Here is a 20,899-nt window from a genome sequence, read left to right as displayed (position 1 = left end):
GTGTAATGCCATCTTTATTTGGCATTACCAAATATAAGCCTATGGGCTTCTATTTACACTCTGCAATAAGAGGAATCCAATCGGATCCCTCCTAGCAACTCTGGTGGCCACCATATCACACCGCGCATATTCAGAAGGACTCCCAGGTCCTATATCCGGAAGTCCTTCTATCACAAAGGACAGCTCTTATTGGAGAGCTGTCCTTTGCAATTTTAATTGCATTTGTAAGTACATACTGTCATTTTTAATGTACCAAATAAGTGGCGGGATGTTTTGCATTGCAAATGCAATGTTTAGCACATCCCGCCCAGAAAGAAAATTAGATATCTTAGTACTATCTCATCAAACCACTGCTAGCATAAAAAAACAAACACAAGTAATATTGTATATTCAATATATGAATTATAAAGCTATTTATTTCATTCTCTCCATCAAAATATATTAATAAATGTAAATAATAATGGTAAATAAAAAAATGTAAATAATAAGGGCTCTTCTAACTATGATAAATAGACCTCATGATTTAACACCTTACATCCATGGGAGCTACATAAGTGAAGCTTGCTATTTCACAAAAACGTTGTGGGTCCCATAGCAAACTTTTTGAGGAGCCCCCCAACTCAGGTCTGTCAGAGCCAGCACCCACTCTCCATTGGCACTTGCAGCTCCCACTCTGTCTGCACCACCCCCCCACATGCAGGCACTAATCACCAAGGTGTAAATTCAATTCATTTGGTGATTGGCCATACCTTGCCCTTGCCCCACAGCCGGAAACTATAGTTGTTCAAGTAAAAAAATAAAAACCATTGTAATGTATTTAATCAATTTTGCTGGTGGTGAGAGACGAGCACCTCAGGGACCAGTCTGGACCTCCCCGCTGCAGCACCCCTGTCAATGTGCCTCAGCGCACAGTTTAGGAAATGCTGAATTATAACAATGTTAGGTAATACTGTATATTACAATGAAGAAATACAATCTGCTGAATACAATCTGCCCCACTATATTGATATTGTCAGTTTTATACAAAGATCATAGCATAAACTATTATTTCATTGCATACGCACAGTAATATCATAGTATGCTCACAATTTGAAATAAATAAATGCCAAGAGCCTTTTGTTTTTATTTATTTCAAATTTTGGACATGTAATACTATTATTGTGCATATACAATGAGTTAACAGTTTATGTTATGATCTTTGTATAAAACTGCCAATATCAATATAGTGGAGCACATTGTATTCAGCAGATTGTATTTCTTCATTGTAATATACAGTTATAAGATTGTTATAATCAATTCTAGTCTTGGTGCCCCAGAATCAAGATAAACTCTTCAGTGTACCATTAAATGTGGGAGCTGGGACTTGGAGGACAATGGTGGGAGCTGAGCCAGAGGAATATTCCAAATTGCATGCATCAGTGCCAGCTGCAATTCCAGGAACCTGTAGACCGGCTCAGCCCTAGCTGCCTCTCTAGTTATGGTGTCTAGTCACTCCTCTATTCTTCACTGTCAAGATGCTGATGTCATCACATCAGTGTTTGTGCAGAGAAAGATAGAGGACTGGGCTTAGGCTGTATCCTAAGCAGCATTGTGGATGGACAGTCTCCCACAGCGCTGCTTTGGAAACAGTGGCTCCAGCTCCAGGACTAATGATGAGTACAGGTGCGGTGCAATAGGCTGGTTGCTTGACTGATGAGCCACCTAAGCCGCTGGGCCCCATAGCAATTGCACCCCTTGAACAATGATAGTGGTGACTCCAGAGGTGGGGCTGCAGTGCAGTCCAGTCCAAGATTTAAATAGGGGAGCTACACCAACGGCCACCCCAAACACTGCCAAACATCACCGGCCGGGACTCACTGGCAGTTGGTGTGGCTCCTCTATTTAAATTTTGGACTGTGCTGCAGCCCCACCTCTAAAGCAGCCACTGGTTATGCCAGTGACTATGCTTGCCTGTCAAAGTAACTCAGGTCAAATTTTAGTACCTAGTCAAAATCTTAATCAAGATGGTGCATGTCTTTGCAGAGAAGAGGAACAAGAAGATTGTATAGAGGATAGGGACATTAATTTAACATTTATGTGATTTCATGTTTTTTTTTATCACTGTAAGAAATAATGTAAGAATTCATGCTATCTTTTCTATAGCCACTTATCACAGAGATAAGTTATCACCACAATTTATGAATAACATTTTGCTGGAGCAGCTTGGTGGGAATAGTCTTACCCTTTCACCAGCTTTTATGCCACTTTGCCCGTTCACACATGCATAAAAGCCCTTACTTGGGCATCCAGCTCCAGTTGTCGAAAAAAAAATATCTTTTTTTTTAACTATTAAAAATAAATATTTGTGCAAAATTCCAAAAAATAAATAAAGAAATAAATCCTTTTTTTCCACCTCTTTATCAGTGGTGGCCTGAGGCACAGAGAGGGTTGTGAATCAAGTAACAAGTATGGTTGGATGTGACCCCCTAGTACCAGGGGCCAATAGATCTGCTGGTAGCCCTTCATAGATACTGTAAGTAAGAGTGCTAACTTTGGTGAAATATTCAAGTTACAGCTTTTAAATACTTAAATGTATAGAAGTACGCTTTCCACAAGTGAAAGTGTTTTCCGGTAAAAGTAACTGTGTTCTTTCTTGGCCTACAGATCAGATATCACTCATCAGCTTAGCTACACATCTACACACTTGGCAAGTACTGTCCTGGTTCATAGAAACCTCTGAATATAAGTAAATTGCTGGCTATCTCCTCATCAGCTGAGCCATGACACTTCACCAGCTCACCATAAAAATGAGGCAAGTACTGTTTGCGCTAATCACCCCTTTCAGATGAGTTGTCATCAGTGAGCAATGAATTAAATTACAAGTATGTAATCACTCTACCATAAAAAGACATGTCTTGACAGATAGTTTGTTTGCTTTAATAGTTCAAAACCAAAACCATTTTTGTCTAAATCTTCTCTCATCCTAAATGTTTAATTAAGCACTGTGAGACTTGTCACTACTGATATACTTCTTTCCAGTACATTTAACACCCTAATCCCTTACATTCCTTCTATGGCCTTCATTGCCAAGTTAAAAATCTATCCTCTAACACCGTATCCCACTTCCTGTTTCAGCACGGTCTGGAGAATGAAATGGTAATAACAGGATTTATTTCGCTGCTTCATCATTGCCAATTAGATGTCAAAAAACATACAACATTTCAAAGCTTGGAAATTAAATCTTTAGTGAGCCGTAGGAAGCAAATTAAGTGTATGCACCACCTCCTAAATGGGATAATTGGAATTCTGGGACCCAAAGCACAAGGCTTCGGTAATATGCAGAACATAGTGCCCACCTGTCTTTGATTGCAGTGCAACTGTATGTCACATAGGTGTCATGATTTCTTTGTTGGGAGACTATAATCCTGAACTCGGCAGACAATCACTTAGCCACCTGTGTGACATCACATGGGGGAAGACTTTGTGCAAAACAATTAAACGCTTTCAGTAAAATCTTAAACTAAATAAAGTTTACTTGTGTTATTTGATTTGCATCCAAAGAGACATGTTCAGTTCTTTAGTCATTTAACCCCCCAAATTTTCTGATGTTAGCGCTCCTCACATCCCAACAGCAATCTCACTGATATTGCGAATGTCAAAATAGAAAGAAAAAATTCCCAAATGCCCCCCAAAATGCTTTTTTAAGGAAAGCAAAAGTGAACAGGATGTTTTCCATCTTATAAACACCACAAAGAAATTCAGAAGGGTCCTTATACACTGTGGACTCAGGCACGCCAAACAGCCCCTCATGCCAGGTCCCAGGTGACCCAGCTGCGCCAAGCATCTTTCTAGCTCGAAATGTGTATCTTAGTAACATAAAGTAAAGCACTGGGGGATGGCAAAACGACATGGTTAGCTAGCACTGATCAGTTTGATGTGCAGCATTTGTACATTTGTGTGTCACTGAGTCTGAATCTGTATATGAAGTGCTACAATGCAGCGGCCGCTGCTTTTTATCACACTAAGGCTGGTATCCAATTGCCAGCGTTAATTTACTGCACAGTAAAAGTGGGCTAAAATAGTCCAATAGTATATTGGGCTATCCAATTATAGCACGTTCTATTGTACAGTAAATTACCCATTTTTGGACGATAACATATGGGTTCCAGGACCTCATGTGTTATCTCGCTAAAACGGGTATCCGACAGCTGCTTATCATTTCAGGGGCGGCATTGCGGCATTGGGGGAGCACGGTCTGGACATGCCTCCACTGTCCGATTGCGGGGAGGGCCGCGGCAGCTGCATAATGTCACAAAAAGCTGCTAGGACCCAAATGATGGCGGTTTGCCGTCTGCCTTAGCCTTCGATGCCTGGACGTCCCCCCGCATGTCAGTGTAATGGGTTGTGGATGCTGAATTAGGCCCTATGCCCTGTATTTGTTAGTGCACGTGATTTTTCTTGTGGTACATTAATTTTTTTGTGGCAGCTGCCCCTATTTAAAGTTAATATTGGAAGCATTACCATGACAAAAGAAAACTTTTGGGTACAGGAGATTGTTGTATATTTCAATTTCCTTGTGAAGATGCTAATTGCACAATACTTGGAACATGAGGCATTTGAATGGTAATCGGGTTACTATGTTGTAACGGGAGGTAGCTACGTGACCGGCGGTCAGGAGACCGCCGGTCACAATGCCGATGCCAAAATCCCGCCTACTTACAGTCCCGGTAATTGGCATGCTGACTAATAGGGACTATTCCCAGGACATCCATAGAGTGGGAATATAACCTGTGATGAGTGCAGCTCACCACCGAACCAGCAAGGGGCTTTGTTGTGCTGCCCCCCCTTTCTGGGCATATAAAAGCCAGGATCCCGGCATCGGTAGGGTGAACCGCCGGTCAAATATACCCAACCCGTTGTAACAATTGTACAGTATCTATTTTAGCAATACTTTAAACAAGCTATTGGAATAGAGGGGGCTTTCAGATGCCTATAATCTCATCTGAGTTTATCTATGAGTTGGAAAATAGTCTTTGCTAGAGAAAGAAAGAAGGAGGCAGCTATAGGTAGCTTCCTATCTGTCAGTACGATCAGAGTACAGGTAGCTATCTCTTTGGTTTCACTAACAGTCGTCTATGGCTTTTCCTCTTAGCAACAGAGCACAGAGTTCTCTTTACAAAATTATCCACCAGACTCAAGACCTGATTTGTATACCAACCACAAGAAAGGGCTTTGTATACTATAACCAGTGGTGCCAAGAGTGGGGCGGGTACTTTTTACCCGGGCACGGGCCTGTTGGAGGTGCCCTGGGGGCGCCCAGGTGCTCCTGCCCGACGCTTCCCTGTTGCATACAGCCGCACTTCTGGAAAGGAGAGAGAGAATTGACTGCTGCTGCAGCAACCTCTCTCCTCTGTACTCGCTGCTGTGTGCTGGGTCGGGGAGAGAGATAGTTGCAGAAATAGTCAGTCCTCTCTCTCCCTGTGTGGGGTAGCGATCGGACCTGCCTGCTGCCCTCCGTCCATCGGATCGGACATCTGCGACCCCTATGTCTAGCGCATGGCGGCCACACTTCATATAATTTTAAAAAGTCTCTAAGGAGTGGGCTGGCCACATCTCCCCCACATTGGCCACACCCATCTCCCTGTACCAGGACCTGGCAAAGCTGTTGGCACCCCTGACCATAACTGTCACCAGATTACCTCTGCTATCTATATAAGCCAACAAAATTAGCTTGGTTTTGTATAGTGACCTTCAAAATGGTTTCTCCAACCATACAGTCACCAGGATAACAGATTAATCAAGTATGGTGTCTGTTTTTTCTGACTGGGGCCGATTCCAAGATATTTGATGAAACCTTCTACTGAAGGATAGTAATCATTACAGTGTATAGCCATAATTAATTTATATTAATTTACCTATTTATCACAAAAAAGGTAGCCATTCATACAAAACAACCTAAAATGGGTACAACATTGTATAATTACTCTAACAGTGCCATCTCTAGATCTCTGTAAGACATAGACACCACCCTCCCACCTCATAATTGGTGCCCCCCACACCCCCTGTTTCTTACAAAATATAGGTGTGGCATCACAGAGAGGATGAGGGAGGGATAACAGCAGCGTGCAGCTTCACAGGTAAGAAGCTGCCACTTCCTTCTCCTCCATGTCAGCAGCCAGTGCTCAACATGGGAGCTATTTAGGAGTATTCAAAACACTTAAAGGGAGACATATTAAGTCATGGAGAGATATAACATGGAGAAATTGCCCAGGAAACCAATCAGCTTCTAAATGCCATTTCAAATACTCGGGCAGATGTATTGAAGAACGGAATGACTGAGATAGGAGTGGATAGGGTTAAACATCCATAGGCTTCGGAGGACTATCTAGGGACATTTTTATAACTTATTTATTAGCTGTTTCTTATATAGCGCAGCATATTCCATTGCGCTTTACAATTAGAACAATAGTTATAAAACAAAACTGGGCAAAGACAGACAGACATAGAAGTAGGAAGGCCCTGCTCGCAGGCTTACAATCTATAGGGAAATAGGCATTGATACACAAGGATAGATGCTACCTGGTGCATAATGGTCTGCCAGATTGCTAGGTTCTTAATGGATTGTATGATATGATCACCCAGCAATGTTGGAAGACAAAATATGTGAGGTTATGTGGACTGTACAGAGAGGATGTAATTGGATAGGAAAGCATTGAAGGTTATGTGGGTGAGTCTGGAATTTTGTAGGCTTGTCTGAAGAGATGAGTTTTCAGGAAACGTTTAAAGCTTTGGAGACTAGAGGAGAGTTTTATTGTACGTGGGAGGGCATTCCACAGAGTGGGTGAAGCCCGGGTAAAGTCCTGTAATTTTGAGTGGGAACAGGTAATACATGTGGATGAGAGACGCAGATCTTGTGCAGAGCGGAGAGGTCTGGTAGGGAGATATTTTGAGATGAGTGAGGAGATGTATGATGGTGCAGATTGGTTAATAGCCTTGTATGTAAATAAAAGTATTTTATATTTAACATGGTAGAATACCAGTAACCAATGGAGGGACTGACAGAGCGGATCAGCAGGCAAAGAAGTCTAGCGAGGAAGATTAGCCTCGCAGCTGTATTTAAAATGGATTGTACTGGTGAGAGCCTATGTTTGGGAAGACCAGTAAGGAAACTATTACAATAATCAATGCAGGAGATTATTTGCAGTGTCTTGTGTAAGATAAGGGTGTATTTTGGATATGTTTCTTAGATGTATGTAACATGATTTAGAGAGAGATTGAATGTGTGGAACAAAGGACAGTTCAGAGTCAAGGGTGACACCTAGGCAGTGAGCTTGTGGGGTAGGGTGAATAGTCGCATTGTCAACAGTAATGGAGATATCAGGTTGGTAACTATTCTTGGATGGTGGGAACATAATTAATTCTGTTTTGGAAATGTTGCTTGAGGTGGCGAGATGACATCCAAGATGAAATGGCAGACAGGCATTCAGTGACATGAAAGGAGCGACCCGGCACTGGTCATACAAAGATACACATTTAATATGAAAATACCAAAATTGGACGATTTTATATATAAATCCTCAAATCTGTGTCCAGTTTGGTGGTGCGCCCAGAGCCAGGAAGAGCATATGTCAAAGAGGGGAGAAGAAAGAAGGCTCTTGTGTGGGCGCACTCTTAATTAATCAAAATAACTTACAGTGATTATCAAATTAATCATAAGTAATGCTGATAAAACATAACTTTATTACGATATTCTTTAAAATCAATGTAATTGCCCATTGTAGAAAATATGATCCAAAATAAGTTCCGTGCACATTGGATTGGATTGAGAAAAATATATAAAATGTTCTGGTCCTGCCTCAGGGAATGAGATAAGAAAGGATGTAGACACTTCAAAGTCGTACATCCATTTCAACCCGACCAGTACAGACAATCTGTATTAATGAAACCACTATATGGTCAATTGAGTAGTAAGTCTGTCAGGGTCAAACTTATTGACAAGACAGTACAAAGTTCATACTGCTTGTCAGGAAACTGCACAAATGTGTTTAAAGACCTATATCTATGTATATACTTGGAGGGCTAATGTTGGTCCTTCAGATTGAACTATATGCAATATCAGGAGAAAGTTAATGAAAATTTAGAAACAAATGGTGATGCTGCTGTTGATGTCACATACCGCACATCATATAAAATGATTGATACTCTACAACACTGGGTATTCCCTGTGAGCCTCCTCCTCAAGTACTGACCCAGCCCAACACTGTTTCGCTTCCAAGATCGGACGAGATTGGGCATTAGCAGTGTGGTTTGATAGTAGAGAAGGTGGGTCAGACTCCAATGAGAGTGCACCTAAATAAGAGGATGTGACAGTTTGATCACAAGAGTAAAGGTGTGGATCTGCTTTCTGTGTTAGGCAGGAGACATTAAATCCCACAACTGTGGTATTGTGCCCCTGGATCATAGATGAGAGTCCACGGAAATGAAAGTAGTGAAAAATAGAAACCTCACAAGTTTGCTTGTGACATATAATGAAGTAATCCTAAAATTTAGACTGAAGGAGTTGCTAATGAAGTATACACTAGGGGGGAAATTTACTAAGCTCCCGATTTTGACCGAGATGGGGGCCCTCATTCCGAGTTGTTCCCTCGCAAGCTGCTTTTAGCAGCTTTGCACACGCTAAGCCGCCGCCTACTGGGAGTGAATCTTAGCATAGTAAAATTGCGAATGAAAGATTCTCAAAATTGCGATTACACACCTCTTCGCAGTTTCTGAGTAGCTTCAAACTTACTCGGCATCTGCGATCAGTTCAGTGCTTGTCGTTCCTGGTTTGACGTCACAAACACACCCAGCGTTCGCCCAGACACTCCCCCGTTTCTCCAGCCACTCCCGCGTTTTTCCCGGAAACGGTAGCGTTTTTTTCGCACACTCCTATAAAACGGCCTGTTTCCGCCCAGAAACACCCACTTCCTGTCAATCACACTCCGTTCACCAGAACGAAGAAAAAACCTCGTAATGCCGTGAGTAAAATACCTAACTGCATAGCAAATTTACTTGGCGCAGTCGCACTGCGGACATTGCGCATGCGCATTCGCGACTTATCGCGACTAATCGCTCCGTTGCGAGAAAAAAATACCGAGTGAACAACTCGGAATGACCCCCGGTGTTTTTTCTTCAAAGTGTCATCTCGGGAATTTACTAAACTCAAATCACGGCAGTGATGAGGGCATTCGTATTTTTTTGGAACTCAAAGAAAAAAAATACGAATGAATACACCATCAGTCAAATACGCCTGTTATTTGGTAGAACTCGGTAATTTACTAAAAAGTGTAATTCACAAACACTGCCGGCAATAGCCAAACACTGCCGTGAAACAATACAAATCGTAAAAAATGCTAAAATAAAACAGACCTGCTTTTTTTTACCGTGTTCTGATAGGCATGCACGGATCCATGAGATCCGTGTATGTTTATCAGTGGGAAGGGGTGGGAATGGGAAAGTGTTAAATTTGCAGGAAAAAAATGCGTGGGGTCCCCCCTCCTAAGCAAAACCAGCCTCGGGCTCTTTGAGCCGGTCCTGGTTGAAAAAATATGGGGGGAAAAATGACAGGGGTTCCCCCATATTTAATCAACCAGCACCGGGCTCTGCGCCTGGTCCTGGTTCCAAAAATATGGGGGACAAAAAGCGTAGGGGTCCCCCGTATTTTTGAAACCAGCACCGGGCTCCACTAGCCAGGTACATAATGCCACAGCCGGGGGACACTTTTAAATTGGTCCCTGCAGCCCTGACATTACATACCCAACTAGTCACCCCTGGCCGGGGTACCCTGGAGGAGTGGGAACCCCTTAAATCAAGGGGTCCCCCCCCTCCAGCCACCCAAGGGCCAGGGGTGAAGCCCGAGGCTGTCCCCCCCATCCAAGGGCGGCGGATGGGGGGCTGATAGCCTTTTTGTAAAGATGTGAATATTGTTTTTAGTAGCAGTACTACAAGTCCCAGCAAGCCTCTCCCGCAAGCTGGTACTTGGAGAACCACAAGTACCAACATGCGGTGGAAAACCGGGCCCGCTGGTACCTGTTGTGCTACTAATAAAAAAATACCCCAATAAAAACAGGAGACACACACCTTGAAAGTATAAGTTTATTACATACATGCACACCGCCAAACATACATACTTACCTATGTTCACACGAGGGTCGGTCCTCTTCTCCATGTAGAATCCATGGGGTACCTGTTGGAAAAATTATACTCACATAATCCAGTGTAGATCGGTCCTCTTCTGTTCTTTGTATAATCCACGTACTTTGCAAAATAAAAAAACGAACACCCGACCACGCACTGAAAGGGGCCCCATGTTTTCACATGGGACCCCTTTCCCCGACTGCCAGGACCCCCCCCTGACTCTTGTTTAAGAGGGTTCATTCAGCCAATCAGGGAGCGCCACGTCGTGGCACCCTCCTGATTGGCTGTGTGCTCCTGTAGTGTCTGTCAGGCAGCACACGTCAGTGACACAATGTAGCGCCTATACGCTCCATTGTAACCAATGGTGGGAACTTTGCGGACAGCGGTTGACCGAAAGTAACCTCACCGCTGTCCGCGAAGTTCCCACCATTGGTTACAATGGAGCGCATAGGCGCTACATTGTATCACTGCCGTGTGCTGCCTGACAGACACTACAGGAGCACACAGCCAATCAGGAGGGTGCCACGACGTGGCGCTCCCTGGTTGGTTGAAGAAACCCTCTTAGACAGGAGTCAGGGGGGGTCCTGGCAGTCGGGGAAAGGGGTCCCATGTGAAAACATGGGGCCCCTTTCAGTGCGTGGTCGGGTGTTCATTTTTTTATTTTGCAATGTACGTGGATTATACAAAGAACAGAAGAGGACCGATCTACACTGGATTATGTGAGTATAATTTTTCCAACAGGTACCCCATGGATTCTACATGGAGAAGAGGACCGACCCTCGTGTGAACATAGGTAAGTATGTATGTTTGGCGGTGTGCATGTATGTAATAAACTTATACTTTCAAGGTGTGTGTCTCCTGTTTTTATTGGGGTATTTTTTTAGTAGTAGTACAACAGGTACCAGCGCACCCGGTTTTCCACCGCATGCTGGTACTTGTGGTTCTCCAAGTACCAGCTTGCGGGGAGGCTTGCTGGGACTTGTAGTACTGCTACTAAAAACAATATTCACATCTTTACAAAAAGGCTATCAGCCCCCCATCCGCCGCCCTTGGATGGGGGGGGACAGCCTCGGGCTTTACCCCTGGCCCTCGGGTGGCTGGAGGGGGGGGACCCCTTGATTTAAGGGGTTCCCACTCCTCCAGGGTACCCCGGCCAGGGGTGACTAGTTGGGTATGTAATTCCAGGGCCGCAGCGACCAATATAAAAGTGTCCCCCGGCTGTGGCATTATGTACCTGGCTAGTGGAGCCCGGTGCTGGTTTCAAAAATACGGGGGACCCCTACGCTTTTTGTTCCCCATATTTTTGGAACCAGGACCAGGCGCAGAGCCCGGTGCTGGTTGATTAAATATGGGGGAACCCCTGTCATTTTTCCCCCCATATTTTTTCAACCAGGACCGGCTCAAAGAGCCTGAGGCTGGTTTTGCTTAGGAGGGGGGACCCCACGCATTTTTTTCCTGCAAATTTAACACTTTCCCACCCCTTCCCACTGATAAACATACACGGATCTCATGGATCCGTGCATGCCTATCAGAACACGGTAAAAAAAAGCAGGTCTGTTTTATTTTAGCATTTTTTTACGATTTGTATTGTTTCACGGCAGTGTTTGGCTATTGCCGGCAGTGTTTGTGAATTACACTTTTTAGTAAATTACCGAGTTCTACCAAATAACAGGCGTATTTGACCGATGGTGTATTCATTCGTATTTTTTTTCTTTGAGTTCCAAAAAAATACGAATGCCCTCATCACTGCCGTGATTTGAGTTAAGTAAATTCCCGAGATGACACTTTGAAGAAAAAACACCATCTCGGTCAAAATCGTGAGCTTAGTAAATTTCCCCCCTAGTGTATACTTCATTAGCAACTCCTTCAGTCTAAATTTTAGGATTACTTCATTATATGTCACAAGCAAACTTGTGAGGTCTCTATTTTTCACTACTTTCATTTCCGTGGACTCTCATCTATGATCCAGGGGCACAATACCACAGTTGTGGGATTTAATGTCTCCTGCCTAACACAGAAAGCTGATCTACACCTTTACTCTTGTGATCAACCTGTCACATCCTCTTATTTAGGTGCACTCTCATTGGAGTCTGACCCACCTTCTCTACTATCAAACCACACTGCTAATGCCCAATCTCGTCCGATCTTGGAAGCGAAACAGTGTTGGGCTGGGTCAGTACTTGAGGAGGAGACTCACAGGGAATACCCAGTGTTGTAGAGTATCAATCATTTTATATGATGTGCGGTATGACATCAACAGCAGCATCACCACTTGTTTCTAAATTTTCATTAACTTTCTCCTGATATTGCATATAGTTCAATCTGAAGGACCAACATTAGCCCTCCAAGTATATACATAGATATAGGTCTTTAAACACATTTGTGCAGTTTCCTGACAAGCAGTATGAACTTTGTACTGTCTTGTCAATAAGTTTGACCCTGACAGACTTACTACTCAATTGACCATATAGTGGTTTCATTAATACAGATTGTCTGTACTGGTCGGGTTGAAATGGATGTACGACTTTGAAGTGTCTACATCCTTTCTTATCTCATTCCCTGAGGCAGGACCAGAACATTTTATATATTTTTCTCAATCCAATCCAATGTGCACGGAATTTATTTTGGATCATATTTTCTACAATGGGCAATTACACTGATTTTAAGGAATATCGTAATAAAGTTATGTTTTATCAGCATTACTTCTGATTAATTTGATAATCACTGTAAATTATTTAGATTAATTAAGAGTGCGCCCACACAAGAGCCTTCTTTCTTCTCCCCTCTTTGACATTCAGTGACACGAGCCAATACAGATGGTGATAAATCTGGGGAGGATAAGTAGATTTGAGTATCATCAGCGTACAAATGATACTGAAATCTGAAGGAGGTGATTAGTTTACCAAGAGATGAGGTATAGATTGAGAATAGCAGGGGACCCAAGACTGAGCCTCGCAGTTCTCCAACTGAGAGAGGTAGAGAAGAAGAGGTAGAATCAGAGAAGTGAACACTGAAAGAGCGACTAGATAGGTAGGATGAGAACCAAGTAAGGGCTGTGTCCTGAAGACCTAGGGATTGCAGTGTTTGTATGAGAAGAGAGTGGTCAACATTGTCAAAAGCAGCAGAGAGATCTAGAAGAATAAGAAGTGTGTAATGGCCTTTCGATCTAGCAGTGACTAGATCATTCATTACTTTGGTCACAGTGCCATCTCTGTGGAGTGTTGGGGACGAAAGCCTGACTGAAGTGGGTCCAATAAGTTGTGGGAGTTAAGAAAGTTTGTAAGGTGAGTGTAGACAAGTCTCTCAAGTAACTTGGAGGGACATAGTAGCTGAGAAATGGGACGGTAGTTAGAGAGTGTGTTTGGGTCAGAGTTGTGTTTTCTTAGAATAGGAGTAATCACTGCATGTTTAAACAGAGAAGGAAAGATACCAGTAGAGAGAGAGAGAGAGAGAGAGTACAGATTTTAGTTAAGGTTGTGATAAGCACAGGAGGCAAAGTTTTACGGACTTGTGAGGGCATAGGATCAAGAGGAGAGGTAGTGGAGTAGGAGGATGAAATGAGTGTTGATACTTCATCTTCACTTGTGGGATCAAATGAAGAGAAAGTGCAAGAGGGTTCAGGTAGGCAATTGAGCGGGTCACTGGCTGAGTTAGAGTATACCATTTCATCTTGAATTTTATCAATCTTATCCTTGAAGTAGGAAGCAAGTTTTTATGCACGGATAGTAGCTAGTTGGGGAGGTGAGGGAGGGTAAAGAAGTGATTTAAATGTATTAAAAAGTCACTTGGGGCTGGTGGCATGATAAGAGATGAAAGATTGGAAATATGTTTGTTTGGCAGTGTCCAGGGCCTGATGATAGGAGTGGTAGGTAGTCTTATATGTGAGAAAGTCACTTGGATTCTGAGATTTACGCCACTGACGTTCTACTTTACGTGACAGTTTTTGTAGGTGTCTTGTTGATTTAGAGTGCCATGGTTGGCATCTAAGCCTACGTGGAGTGTGATGGGTAGCTGGAGCCACTTCATCAATGGCACTCTCTAGTGTCTGGTGCAGGTGGGATACAGCAGAGTCAGGTGTGGTAAATGTAGAGATTGGTGAGAAAAGTTGTTACAGAGAAGTGGAAAGTTGTTGAAAACTTATATTGTTAGTATTTCTGCGGGTTAGAGGAGGCTCGCTTGGTTTCAGTGTCATAGAATTTAGAGTAATAGAAGAGATTGTGAAGGTGATCAGGTTGTGATCAGAGAGAGGGAAAGGAGTGTTAATGAATTTGGAAACTGATCAGAGCATGGTGAACACAAGATCAAGGCAGTGGCCCTCCTGATGAGTAGAGGAGTCGGACCATTGGGTGAGGCCAAGAGAGGAGGTTAGAGAGAGGAGTTTGGAGGCATCAACAGACTGTGGACTGTCAAGATCTATATTGAAATCACCCACAATGATGGTGGAGATGTCAGAGGATAAGAAGTGTGGGAGCCAGGCATAAAAATCTTCTAGAAATTGTTGTTTGGGTTGCCCAGGAGGGCGATAGATAGCTGCAACATGCAGAAAGAAGGGGTTGAAAATCCTGATAGAGTGAACTTCAAATGATGTGAATGCGAGTGATGGAACCTGAGGTAGAACAGTGTATGTGAAAAATTGGGACAGTAAGATTCCAACCCCACCACCTTTACTATTATTAGGCAGTGCTGTGCTGCATGGAAGGCCGTGTCTGATTGTGTGAGCCATGTTTCTGTTATAGTCAGCAGATTAAAGTTGTGAGATATGAAGAGGTCATGGATGGATGTTAATTTGTTACAAACAGAGCGTGCATTCAATAAGGCACATTTTTGTGACTAGGAGGGGGATGGGAGACACGTTATATTTATGAGGTTAGATGGATTTCTATGTTGTTTTGAGATAGCTGAGTGTGAGAGGTACAGGTGGTTGGGGTCTGGATTTGGTGATATGTCACAAGCTAATAAAAGCAGAAGAGTGAGATAAAAATTGGTGGATGTTTGCGAGTGTTTATTATGGTGGCCAATTGTGGTTGTCAAAGTATTTGCAGAGAAGTAAATATAAAGCTCATGAATGTTTAGAAGAGGGCAGTGGAGAATAAAAGCTGTAATGTGCACAGAAGGGTCAGTTTTAGGGTGAGTGTAGAATATGTTAAAATTGGTGAGAATTCCATGAATTGAAATAAGAAACAGTAGTTTGACGAACATGCTGTGGTCGTTTGTGAGTTAATTGTGGGTTAAGTGGTGAAGGAATTAGTTGTTTAAGTTAATTACCTTTCCTTGATGGTGCTCAGTGTTTGTTAAACTGTGTTTTTAACTGTTCGGATAAAACACTTCTTAATTCCAAACTTATTTAATGTGATTAGCCATCCAATAGGGATGCAGGGTTGCAGGATATAGCTGGTTGATACTGCCTGGGAAGAGAAGGAGTCTTCCTCTTTTTCTGGTTCTTTGGAAGGGGTAAGTCCTGTGTATTTCCCCTGTCTATTGTGCTTGTTCAAGCTTGCTGTGAGCTTTAGATTTGTTAGTTTTGTGTGTGTTGCTTAAGTTGGTTTGCTTAACCCCTACTGATGCTGCTCCATTGCGCTTCCTCGCAAACGGCGTTCTCCCCGTGTCCCGTGGAAGCCGAGCCGGCTACAGTGCGGGCTCGGCTTCCAGCCTGACTGCGGCCCGTTATGCCACCCTTCTGTCCTCCCCTGCTCTGCCCGCCGCTCCCACGCCCGCATTGTCACAAGCAGGTGATGTGCATGCAGCCTCAGCTTCCCCGGCCTCTGTACCCGCGGCTTCCCCGGCCTCTGCACCCGCTTCCGGCCTTACTGTGGGGAGTGGGACGCGGCGTGGGAGACCTGCGGCAGGTGGTGGACGGGTGGGGGTGGTGTAGGGGTGGGCAGCTGCTGCTGACCGGGCCCTGTCCGTGGCTCCTTCGGGCTGGAGGGCACGGCGCCAGTGCGCTGCTACTGGCAGCCACATCGTGAGCCCCTGAGGGTCTCGCGCCTCCCTGGGTCCCGCAGGACTGCGGAACTTGGCCGGAGCAGTAGGCGGGACAGGTAGGTGGTGCTGAAGTGGCCTCTGCTGCGGCTGTCCGGGGTTTACGGGGAGAGTTGGGTCTGTGAGGGATGGCGGCCATTTTGGTGGACAGCGGCCTGGGACTGACGGCGCTGCTGTACACAGTCGTTACTCCCGTGGCTCCCGCGGCACGGGGGCTGTGTCTTCCACTCCGGTCTCTGCACCCTCTGCCTCTGGCCAAGCGGGCAGTGGCCAAAGGGGTGCAAGGGCGCTTTCTGGTTCTCCGGATGGCACTGTGGCAAGTCCATCACCTGCTGTTTTCAACCCCTCCCAGTTGTCCGCAGCTTTTTCTTCCATGGCGGCTGCTTTAGCTCCATTCGTGTCAGCCATGTCGCATACTTGTCCTTGTCTCCCAGTTTCGGGGCCGGATTTCCATTGTTTTTCAGAACCAGAGGAGGTTTCGAGTGTATGGCTGGACAGCGAGAGTGACTCTACATCTTGGGTCGGTCAGCCGGAAGCATCAGGTGAGGGGTCCAAAGAGTCCGTACTGGTACTGTCGCGCACTTCTTCCTCTTCTGGCTCTCAGGCCAGCTCCTCTTCCTCATCATCATCTTCTCTCAGTTCTTCTGTCAGCAGCACAGCGTGGGCCCGTAAGCATGTGTTGCGTGGGTTGCGTGTAACTGCCACAAAAAAATTCAGAAAGGCAATTTTGCTGATATGTACACGTTGACTGACGAGGCAAAGAAAGAGTTTAAAGCCATTAAGGCAAAAAGGGGTGTTGGTGTTGAGGCTTTTAAATCTTATGATGCTTGGTTGGCTGGGTTCTGCATCTTCGCATCCTGTTATCTGGAAGATCGTCCAGGTGACATATCAACATAATCCGCTACATACAGTTAATTCACGACATGCATCGCAAGTATCCGGGCTTCGCCTGGAGGGTTTATAATGACCAGTTTAGGCGAAAGCAGGATTTTTTGAGGGTTATGGATTTCGGCTTTAAAGATGTTGAGGTATGGATGGAGTTTTCCAGGGCGCATCAGGACGAGGGCAGTTGCCCCGTGGGGTCGCGAAACTTCGGGGAGGCTCCGCTTGCATGGTGGTTCGGCACAAGGGCCGGGACAGGCTAAAGGCAAATGCTTTGCCTTCAATAACTCCACGTGTCCTGTTGGACAACGGTGTCATTTTCGACACCTCTGCTTGCGTTGTGGCGGGGCCCACCCTGCCTCCAGCTGCTTTCGTAGTGGGCGCTCTGTTCCGAGAGTGGGCAATCCCGTTCCTGCCAAGCCCACTGCCGCGGCTTGATCTAAGTAGTGCTCCCACCCTGATACGGCTGGAGGCTATGGGTAAGTGGTTGTCCTGGTATGTGGATCAGGATGTTGCGAGTTTCCTTTTTATGGTTTTAGTTACGGTTTTCGGTTGCCCGTCCAGGGGGAAGTTCATGTTGGCTCTTATCGTAATCTATGGTCCTTTCCCAATGTGCTGTGTGGCAAGGTGGATAAGGAGATCCAGCTTGGCCGCATGGCAGGTCCTTTTTCTCAGCCCCCGTTGAAGGAATTGATTATTTCTCCGGTGGGTGTTGTTCCGAAAAAGGCCCCAGGTAAGTTTTGGTTCATTCAACATCTTTCTTACCAGTCAGGGCCTCTCCGTCAACGACGCCATCCCCCCCCCCGAGTATTGCTCGGTGGGCTGTCAGTCATTTGAGGATGCTCTGGATATGGTGCGGACCTACAGGCCAGGGGCCCTCATGGCTAAGATTGATGTTGAGTCGGCTTTTCGGCTGCTCCCGCTTAAACCCTGATTCACTTTGGTTTATGGGCTTCCACATCGGGGATGAATATTTAATTGACAAGTGCTTGCCAATGGGATGTTCTGTTTCATGTGCCTTTTTTGAGAAGTTCAGTTCCTTCTTTCATTGGTGTGTGGAGTTTTTGTCGGGGGGTCGGCGTCTCGCACGTTACTTAGATGATTTCCTTTGCGTTGGTACGGCAGGTTCCGATCGTTGTTCCGAGCTCCTTTTTAGTTTACGGGCCTTGTTTTATCATTTTGGCGCTCCTATCGCGGCGGAGAAGATGGAGGGCCCCATTTCCTGTTTTTTTTTGGGGGGGGATCCAAATTGACACTGTGGCGGGCTGTTGCAGCCTGCCTAGGGATAAGGGTGGTCATTCCGAGTTGTTCGCTCGTTGCCGTTTTTCGCAACGGAGCGATTAGATGGAAAATGCGCATGCGCATGGTACGCAGAGCGCATGCGTTCAGTAATTTAACACAAAACTTTGGAGATTTGCACAAGCTCGAGCAACGTTTTTTCATCGCTCGAGTGATCGTAGTGTGATTGACAGGAAGTGGGTGTTTCTGGGCGGAAACTGGCCGTTTTCAAGGAGTGTGCTAAAAAAAGCAGGCGTTCCAGATGAAAACGCAGGAGTGGCTGGAGAAACGGGGGAGTGGCTGGCCGAACGCAGGGCGTGTTTGTGACGTCAAACCAGGAACTAAACGGACTGAGGTGATCGCAATCTAGGAGTAGGTCTAGAGCTACTCAGAAACTGCAAGGAATTATTTAGTAGCAGTTCTGCTAATCTTTCGTTCGCTATTCTGCTAAGCTAAGATACACTCCCAGAGGGCAGCGGCCTAGCGTTTGCAATGCTGCTAAAAGCAGCTAGCGAGCGAACAACTCGGAATGACCACCAAGGTGGAGAAGTTGCACGAGTGCATCCTGCTGTGTGTTGCGGCGCGTAAGGTTACGCTTCAGCAGGCCCAATCACTTTTGGACCTGTTGAATTTTGCCTGCAGAGTCATCCCTATGGGCAGGCTCTTTTGCCGTAAATTAGAACGGGCCACTGCGGGTGTCACTAGGTCTAATCACTTGATTAGGTTGTCGTCCGAGATAAAGTGAGACCTGGCCATTTGGGCTTCATTTCTTGATGACTTTTATGGTGTTCGGATCTGGTTGGCTCCCTTGGTCGATAATTGTAGCTGCAGTTGTTCACAGACGCAGTGGGTTCTTTGGGTTTGGATGTTTTCTGGCATGTTCTTGGTGCTTTGTGGCCATGGTGCTGGTTCGAGAGAGGTTTAACTAGAGATCTTTTGCTGTTTGAGCTCTTTCCTATCATGGTGGTTATGGAGGTTTGGGGCGGACAGTTGTGCGATCGCAGCATCCTGTTCAGGTGTCATAACCTGGGCTAGGTGCACGCGACTGGTATTGCGAGTCTTGGCCCAGTTGACGCTGCAATGCTTGCGTTACAATGTGCTCTTTCGAGCACAGCACATCCCCAGTGAGGATAACGATGTGGCCGATGCATTATCTCGGTGCCAATGGGATACGTTCTGTGCGCTTGCGCCTCTTGCTGATGTTGTTGGGGTTCTCTGCCCCCCTTATGTTTGGCAGGTGATCGAACCGGCTTGAAGGGGTTAGCAGAGCAATTCATTGTCCTGAATACCGTTCGGGCGTATCGCCAAGCTTGGACGGAGTGGGAAGCTTTCTCCAGGGGCCAGGAGTTTTCAGGTAAGAGCGGGCATCGTCGGATGCTTTCTCTTATTTGGCAGCTGTATGTCTCTGGAAGATCCAGAACGGTAGCCTCCCGTTATCTGGCCGGCATTTCCTTTTTTTGCGAAGGTTAAGGGGGCTCCCGATTTTACGAAGAGCTTTTTGATTGTGAAAGCTATGAAAGGTTGGGTGCGGGTAGTTCGGGTTCCCCCTGATAGCAGGCGTCCTATTGATGCGTCGCTTCTCCCCGCTGTACTGGGTGCGGTTGAGAGAGTAGCCGACTCGGCCTTTGAGTCCCTGCTGTTTAATTTGGCTTTTTCAATGGCTTACCACGGTGCTTTTCGGGTTTCGGAGCTGGTTGCACCCTCCAAGAAGTTGCATGCGATTTTGCTTTGTTCGTATGTCCGCATTGACGATAAGTCCCCCTGGTGTAGTATTCGGCGGTCTAAGACGGATCAGATGTCTCGTGGTAAATGGGTTTCCTTGGGTCCCTCACTGTCCTCGAGCGTCTGTCCAGTGTCTCTGGCTGTTCATTATGTCTCGGTTAGGCCTTCCTCGGAGGGTTCCTGGTTGTTGCACTATGACGGCTCGCCTCTAACTAAATATCAGTTTAGTTGGATGCTGCATCGCTGCCTTTCCAGTGTTGGCCTTTCTCCTTGCGCCTTTGGTACTCACTCCTTTCATATAGGTGTGGCTATGTTGGTTGTGGCAGCCGGTTTGCCCGTTGGCGATATCAAAGATTTGGGTTATTAGAGCTCTACTAGTTATAAGCATTATATCAGACCTGATCTTTTGTGTTGATGTTTACTGTGGTTTTCTTGTTTATGTCATGATTTGGTTGTTGTTGTTTATGTTTGTCTTCCTCTGTCCATCCTACTCTGGGATTAGCTACACACCGCTGCTGGCAGAAGTGTGTCCGGAGTTTTTATACGATTTTTTATCTGGACTGACGGACTTAATTCGGCTCCTTATTTGATTCAGCTAATTGGCTCCAATTGTACGTCCCTCAGCAGGTTTTACGTTTTTTCCTCCGGTCGAGTTTTACTTGTGTGTTCCTGTTCCTCCCCCCCCACCCCTCCCTTTGTTCGTACTCTTTACCCTTTGTGTGACTGTGTTGCTTCATATTGGCTGGAAGCTGGTCACCTATGTCACTGTGGTGTACTTTGTAAAATGTTTCTTTTGGCAGATCCTTCTACATAGTCTACCAGTATGGTCTCATATTACATGTCCATACTAATATATTTTTATTCTTTTTTCCCTTCCCTATAG

The 20,899-nt window shown here is 45.3% G+C and overlaps 2 pseudogenes; one reads left to right on the top strand and one right to left on the bottom strand.

Annotated features, from left to right (window-relative positions):
* Nucleotides 1-8,179: 8,179 nt before the first annotated feature.
* Nucleotides 8,180-8,298, bottom strand: LOC134953317 (5S ribosomal RNA; annotated as a pseudogene).
* A 3,959-nt stretch (nucleotides 8,299-12,257) lies between these two features.
* On the top strand, nucleotides 12,258-12,376 carry LOC134951706 (5S ribosomal RNA; annotated as a pseudogene).
* Nucleotides 12,377-20,899: the final 8,523 nt, after the last annotated feature.

Source organism: Pseudophryne corroboree, chromosome 8 (assembly GCF_028390025.1).
Source record: "Pseudophryne corroboree isolate aPseCor3 chromosome 8, aPseCor3.hap2, whole genome shotgun sequence".
Lineage (NCBI taxonomy): Eukaryota > Metazoa > Chordata > Amphibia > Anura > Myobatrachidae > Pseudophryne > Pseudophryne corroboree.
Note: the sequence above shows the minus strand (reverse complement) of the source record. Positions and strands in the feature narration are given on the sequence as shown.